Genomic DNA, 8,138 nt, shown 5'->3' with positions numbered 1-8,138 from the left:
CTTTAAGGCTTTTACAGATGTTCGTTGTAGCTGACACATTTAAATGAAATGTCCCAAAAGAATGTCTGTAGCTTTAATTAAATATTTTAACTTTTTACTACTTAAGCACTGAAAGAGACTGAAAAATAAAAAGATTAACTATATGAAGATAATTTCAATAATAGTACGATATTATAAAAACTTATGTACATACGATTTATTTCTCATTTTCAGGTACCGATCACTGGAGTTATTAATAATGAACAATAAGTCATGGTGTGAGAGTTACTTTGTAATTCATCATACCTTTAATATAATGGTTGATCTATGCACCAAACTCAATTGAACATCCGACAGAAATATGTTCTCGTTTGATGGCGCTATTAAGTTGATATGCAGCGACACGATAGACAATGTAGCAGAACTGTACTAATGGTCACCCATTCAATTTATTGTGAATAACAAACCATTTTGAAATATAACCTCTAGCGCATGTTGTTCTGCATTATTGGACATAAAGTGATGAATTCTATAATTTTGGAATCTAATATGTATATCGAAAATTTAGACATAATGTCAACTTTCTATCTGTGCCCTAGGAAGCATTGAAATTAAAAAGTAATTTGGAGTTTGGAGGTTGGCAGTGCAATAGACGATTAAATAGAAGAAACTTGTTGTGTAAGATGCTTTTAAGTTGTTTTATTTATTTATTTTACCCATCCATACCTATGTGAATGTAGATTCTGAACTCTACAGTTAACAGTCTACTTTCAAAATACTTTGTTATTCAATTCAATTCTTTCGAATATATATTCTGTCGTTGAATATGATAAATACGTTAAATATATTAAATATTATACTTCGAGTGTAGAAGGGAAATTATGTATCTTGTCTGAGAGAGGATATGTGAAAAATGTGGTTAAATTAAAAATTTGAATTCGTTAGAAATTCTAGTCGTATTCAATATAAGGATATTTATTTTGACGAAAAAAATTAATCCATTCAACTTGCATTCTTAAGATATAATCCATACCGTATCGTAAATGAAAATGAGAGAAACTATCATGTAAAACTTTTTAATGGAAAATTCTTGATTTTTTCTTTTATGTATCACATTTATACAATGCAAGATAATAAAATAAGTCTTTTATACGGTATCGATTAATAATTTAATAACGAAGTTAAGTTTCTAGTAATATGTCAGTAGGTTATTAATTGTTACATTTCAGTTAGGATAAGACTAAATTTCTCCATAAAATATTAACTCGGTTCCAATTGATCAGAAACAATATATGATTCAGATTTTAATGGGTATTTTTATTATTTTTTCATAAACTCACTTTTTTTTCTGTTTTATTAAGTTAGTTTAATTACAATACTATTAGAATCAGAAAAAGAATATGAAATTATTAATCCTATTAACAACAGGTTTTTTTTATTAATTTATTTCTAGTTTGAAGAAAGAACCTTTACTTACAGCAAAATAACTACATACATTTTGGTTTTCCCAGTTATTTTCCACAGAAGTTTTTACAGGACTCATACGCGAAATCTAAGTAAATGATCTGTAGTGTTGCAGTTAAGGATAACGAAAAGGAGCATCTTATTAATTGGAGATAACCAACCTAGAATCAAGAACCAAGAACCAAGATTACAATACTGTGATTTTATGGAAAGTATTAGGTCTATATTCTTCATGGAAAACTTTTAGCGAATACAACTTCATCAAAGGAGTATTTCGAGCACTGCGTAGTTTTGTTGCGTTACTCGATACTTTTGAGTGTCCAACTCGCTGAGTAAAATTTTAAGAAGTATTTGTCACAAAACTATAAAAAATTAAAAACTTTTGTATTTTGTATTTCTAAATTTTTAATATTGTGCATTTCTAAATTAAATCAGAATTTCGATTAAAATAATAATATGAAAAGTAGTTTTTTATTTAGTAAAATCTTATGAAAATTTCATATGAGAGAAATAGTAAGTACAGAGTCATATATTTATAGTATATAAGTTTAGTTTAAAATATAAAGCACTTGATACGGGAAAGTGTAAGATGACAATAAACTATTGTGAATATGAAACCGAAATTGTTTTTTTTTTGTTTGTGTAAAACTCTTACAGTTTACCTTATTTTATTAGTTAATAAAGCTATTTTTATATTAGAATATAGTAGATACGTAGATCTAATTTTAATTGTGTTCAGATTAATAACATAACACTGTCAAAATTGATATAAAAAGGTTTCGCTATTCGGCGGTCTAAGAAAACATTCTCTCCGAAGCACTCTCAAACAGAACGTCCGCCTCAAGCAGTAAACTTGCAAATTAACTACTCTTCATTCTGGTCACTTACTTTAATTATCTTGTCAACAGCCACATATATTTTTTGGTATTTTATTTAGCACTTTTCATGTCTTTGTGTGAACTTTATTTGTGTTCCAAAATTGAATATCAATAAGAGATATAAAAATAGCGCTTTCTAAACCAGAATTCGAGGGTCTTCTGCCAGCGTTTAAGATCACATAATGCTTCAATTTTGTTTAAATATTCCCACTTTGCAGCAATTTGTAAAAATTTATTAATCCTTTATTAAATCACATGTTTATACAATAAAATCTCCAATAGAGACTACACTCCTACTTATTCTTTGTAACTTAATAACTTGGACAACATTGTGTTTTTTATCTTCCTTTTTGTAAAATGACTAATATCAAGATGGAATTAGTTAACATATACGTAGCCATAAATCATGAACGACAGAATATAGAGAAAGTTTTTACTTTTGACACAAATAATAGTGTATTGATCAGGTACAGGCGTGACCAGGTACAGAGAAGATCCTCTGTTAGTGCGATCAAAGTTTAATAAAAATTTCTCTCTTGTTATCATTCTTACGACGGTGACCACGACTGAGACCACGGTCGTGAACGCGACTGCGATTCTTAAGCGGACAGTGCCTTAATAATTTTGATTAATAAATAAATAAATAAATAAATTTAAGTGAATAAATGAATAATATAAATTTGGAAAATTTTACTGAAGTAGACAGTAGTGATTAAGACGATATAATTAAAAATGTGTTTTTAAATCGATTAAAATAATATAGAAATATGTGAAATCTGATACGTAGAATACAATGGCATGCACGTCTTGTTAACTGATGGGTATTCAAACAGATTGGTGACGTTGTAACATAACTAAAATAAAACTTTTTTTTAATTAAATTTTGTTTTTACTGTGAAATATTTATTTATCTTTTATTTCTTAATTCGCAAATTTGTTTATATTTAATAAAAAGGATTGGTCAGCTGATCGTTTACGACACGACTCAGTCTGCCTTTGGTTTTGGTATTAACATGCACTGATGGTCTGAGCATTAATTCTCTTAAGTTGGAGAACTGATTTATATGCATTGTTCGATATTTTTGGTATATACCTAATGTTTTTTCAAGTAATTTTTGTTTTGATAAAAGACGAATTATGTGCATAAAAAAGTAATTCAACTAAAACCTTAAAATTAACTGCGAAGTACATGTTTTATATTGTAATTTAATATTTAGTATAAAATTAATAAAACTAAATATGATATGAACCCGAAGGTTGTAATGTATATATTTCCAATGTCCTATTTCATCACTTTACTGAAGAACGTTGAGGATTTTTCGGTATTCGATATTCGGTATACGGTATTCAGTGAACATCAACTTATTGCAGTAAAAAGTAATAAGTAAAGAAAAATTGATGAAAATGAAAATTATATAAAAGAATAAGTTTTACTTGAATTTTATATTACTTTTTCATATTTTCTCTTGACATTTACATGCTTTTATGTAAAACAAACAAGCAAAAACAAAATCAGCTACATTATCGAGAAAGAATTAAAATGGGGCATTGACAGAGAGAGTAGAAGACCCAAAAAGTTTTTTTGGGATTGAATTCGTATTACCTACAAAACAGATAACGAAATAATTTAGAAAAAATGCTAAATATCTGTAAAAACTGATAGGATTACGATTGCGGAAGATACAGATGATTAAAGTACGTCTGTAGAATTGTACATAAATTGTATACAGATGAAACCTTCAGTAGGCACTGATCAGAGAATATTCATTTTGGAGTGATAGTGTAATATTTGTATATATAAAGTAGTACCCTAGTAAAGTAGTTCGCATCCTAGTAAAATAAATATAAATGTACATATTGAACTCCTTGCATTGGGAGGAATAATAGTTGATTTTTTTAAGGACTATCGAAATATTGCGTTACGTTACGTTGCGTCACGTTGCATTCTTCTTTAAAAACACAATCTTTCACTTAATATGATATTGTTCTGCCTTTTTTAAGTTTTGTTCTGTTTTTATTCAATTTATTAATTTTACCTATAAAAATTTAAATTCGTTGCATTTTTCATTTGGATCCTTCGCTGTGTCATTCATCTTACTTGAGTGTTTTTATTCGTCCAGGTTTATATAATGCATATACTCAATAATGACAATTTCATAAGTGGGACTATTTGTCTTTCTTTTTTCGTCTTTATTTATTTTTCATAAGTTTATTTTTCCTATGTTAAAGACTCTATTCCAGAACTTGCGTTTGCGAATAATTTACTTCTTCAGAGCAGAAAATGAAGACTGAAAATATTTTCCTAAAAACAAGAAAATTAAATTAGAAATATTTTCACACTTATTGAAAATACTATATTTTATTAAATACTTAACGGAGTGTTCTGCATTATGTAAATAAAATGATAAATAAAAATCATCTGCAATAGCAGATCGCGTAAAATAACGCGACTTTGCGAATTCTTCCTTCACACTAGTGGATTTTATGGAAACTGACGTCGACAAGGCAGTATTTTTAAACATTCTTTTTCAATGTTCAGAATAGTTGGCCTTGAAATTCAAATTATTTTGATATCCCAAAAGAAATGTCTATGTAGATTATATTAAGTATTGTTAGTTATAGGTTGAGCAAGAAATTACTAAATTGGTAACATATACCTACATATATAGACAATGCTGAACTGAATGCAAATCGCTTGTTAAACAACAAAATCAAGGCGTTCATGTTTTGCGCTTAAGGTGAGTAACAATTCGAATATCTAAAAATCGAAATCAAAATTGAAATCTTAAGTGAAAGCATTAATTTGGATGACTTCTCTTCTCTTTGTTCGATTTAGAAAATTCATGCATTTGATAATGGATCGGTCAAAACGTCCTATGTGAGTATTCAGTCCAGAGTACATTCGATTTATTATAATCACCATATTCATATATGGTGCATATTTATTTGCTATTAAACTAATTCCTAGTTCTGATATGTATGTGATTTCGATTATTTTAATTCTGTATTCGTTCGAATTTTAGATTAGCCTTTTTCTTTGGATTAAGTAAGGTAAGTAATATTTTTATGTTACTTTTTCAGTAATACGAGTATTATTGTATAATTATTAGAGAGCAAATATAAGGAAAAAGCAGAGCGAAGGTAAATTCTCATTCTCATTTGATTTAAGTTAGGTGAACTTGTGTCTACAATACGAGTATGAGTATGGGTATGGATATGCTTTCGTTTCAGATACGAATGCGATATCGCTTTGCAGAACTTATTAAATGAATTCGTCGGATTAGGAAGGTTAGAGCATCCTTCCTTCCTTAAAAGCTCCGTTTTGTGTATGAAATTTACTCAGCTGAGTAACATCTGAGGTAAGAATAATTTATTTCATATTTATTTCAAGTCCCTTAATATATATTCCTTTTTAACCGAATAATTGATTTTAAATTCGATATTGCAAATAAGACTACTGCATGCGATCTACATTTAGTTTGATATCAGATTATTGGAACTTTAAATAAATTGTTAGTTATATGTTGTTTTTATTTCAAAAAGTTTATGCGAGTTTTCCACGTTTTTCAAAAAAGATCACAGTTTCGTTTTCTCATTGCGATAATGCAGATGTCTAAAGTATTGAATATTGTAAATTGATGTCATCGACTCGTTATTACGAATTCCTTATTATTCGCGTTATTAACTCGAACTGGTAGAAAAGAATAACATTTTACCTGATTGAGTAGAAAATATTTACTTATCATATAAAAGATCTTTTCTATGACAGATAAACTAGACTCAATTCATATATAAATATTGTACTGACATTCGATATTCGAAACGAATATAAGCCAAAGTTATTTTTTTGACAAGTATTTTCGCATAAACTTCAATATACTTGCTTCAACAAAATTTTAATTAGTTAGACATTTATTAGTTAAATTAATTTGATATATATTTATTCTCTTCATCCATGTTTCTAAAGTTCGCTTCTATATATAACTTCACATTTTCTTTAAGGCTTTTACAGATGTTCGTTGTAGCTGACACATTTAAATGAAATGTCCCAAAAGAATGTCTGTAGCTTTAATTAAATATTTTAACTTTTTACTACTTAAGCACTGAAAGAGACTGAAAAATAAAAAGATTAACTATATGAAGATAATTTCAATAATAGTACGATATTATAAAAACTTATGTACATACGATTTATTTCTCATTTTCAGGTACCGATCACTGGAGTTATTAATAATGAACAATAAGTCATGGTGTGAGAGTTACTTTGTAATTCATCATACCTTTAATATAATGGTTGATCTATGCACCAAACTCAATTGAACATCCGACAGAAATATGTTCTCGTTTGATGGCGCTATTAAGTTGATATGCAGCGACACGATAGACAATGTAGCAGAACTGTACTAATGGTCACCCATTCAATTTATTGTGAATAACAAACCATTTTGAAATATAACCTCTAGCGCATGTTGTTCTGCATTATTGGACATAAAGTGATGAATTCTATAATTTTGGAATCTAATATGTATATCGAAAATTTAGACATAATGTCAACTTTCTATCTGTGCCCTAGGAAGCATTGAAATTAAAAAGTAATTTGGAGTTTGGAGGTTGGCAGTGCAATAGACGATTAAATAGAAGAAACTTGTTGTGTAAGATACTTTTAAGTTGTTTTATTTATTTATTTTACCCATCCATACCTATGTGAATGTAGATTCTGAACTCTACAGTTAACAGTCTACTTTCAAAATACTTTGTTATTCAATTCAATTCTTTCGAATATATATTCTGTCGTTGAATATGATAAATACGTTAAATATATTAAATATTATACTTCGAGTGTAGAAGGGAAATTATGTATCTTGTCTGAGAGAGGATATGTGGAAAATGTGGTTAAATTATAAATTTGAATTCGTTAGAAATTCTAGTCGTATTCAATATAACGATATTTATTTTGACGAAAAAAATTAATCCATTCAACCTGCATTCTTAAGATATAATCCATACCGTATCGTAAATGAAAATGAGAGAAACTATCATGTAAAACTTTTTAATGGAAAATTCTTGATTTTTTCTTTTATGTATCACATTTATGCAATGCAAGATAATAAAATAAGTCTTTTATACGGTATCGATTAATAATTTAATAACGAAGTTAAGTTTCTAGTAATATGTCAGTAGGTTATTAATTGTTACATTTCAGTAAGGATAGGACTAAATTTCTCCATAAAATATTAACTCGGTTCCAATTGATCAGAAACAATATATGATTCAGATTTTAATGGGTATTTTTATTATTTTTTCATAAACTCACTTTTTTTTCTGTTTTATTAAGTTAGTTTAATTACAATACTATTAGAATCAGAAAAAGAATATGAAGTTATTAATCCTATTAACAACAGGTTTTTTTTATTAATTTATTTCTAGTTTGAAGAAAGAACCTTTACTTACAGCAAAATAACTACATACATTTTGGTTTTCCCAGTTATTTTCCACAGAAGTTTTTACAGGACTCATACGCGAAATCTAAGTAAATGATCTGTAGTGTTGCAGTTAAGGATAACGAAAAGGAGCATCTTATTAATTGGAGATAACCAACCTAGAATCAAGCACCAAGAACCAAGATTACAATACTGTGATTTTATGGAAAGTATTAGGTCTATATTCTTCATGGAAAACTTTTAGCGAATACAACTTCATCAAAGGAGTATTTCGAGCACTGCGTAGTTTTGTTGCGTTACTCGATACTTTTGAGTGTCCAACTCGCTGAGTAAAATTTTAAGAAGTATTTGTCACAAAACTATAAAAAATTAAAAA

General features: G+C 28.1%; 1 long non-coding RNA gene across 3 annotated transcripts; it reads left to right on the top strand.

The window, feature by feature from the left end:
- Positions 1-4,925: 4,925 nt before the first annotated feature.
- Positions 4,926-7,931, top strand: LOC119662050. Of its 3 annotated transcripts, XR_005250687.1 has the most exons (7): positions 4,926-5,059; positions 5,158-5,199; positions 5,345-5,372; positions 5,432-5,462; positions 5,553-5,680; positions 6,530-6,973; positions 7,749-7,931. It is a non-coding gene; the product is annotated as an uncharacterized LOC119662050 (long non-coding RNA). The 3 variants fall into 3 exon arrangements; XR_005250688.1 differs by having other exon boundaries at positions 5,432-5,680; positions 7,807-7,931; XR_005250686.1 differs by having other exon boundaries at positions 5,432-5,680.
- Positions 7,932-8,138: the final 207 nt, after the last annotated feature.

The sequence above is a fragment of the Teleopsis dalmanni genome, chromosome X, assembly GCF_002237135.1.
Source record: "Teleopsis dalmanni isolate 2A chromosome X, ASM223713v2, whole genome shotgun sequence".
Classification (NCBI taxonomy): domain Eukaryota; kingdom Metazoa; phylum Arthropoda; class Insecta; order Diptera; family Diopsidae; genus Teleopsis; species Teleopsis dalmanni.
The sequence above is the reverse complement of the archived record's forward strand: the minus strand, read 5'-3'. Positions and strand labels throughout refer to the sequence as shown.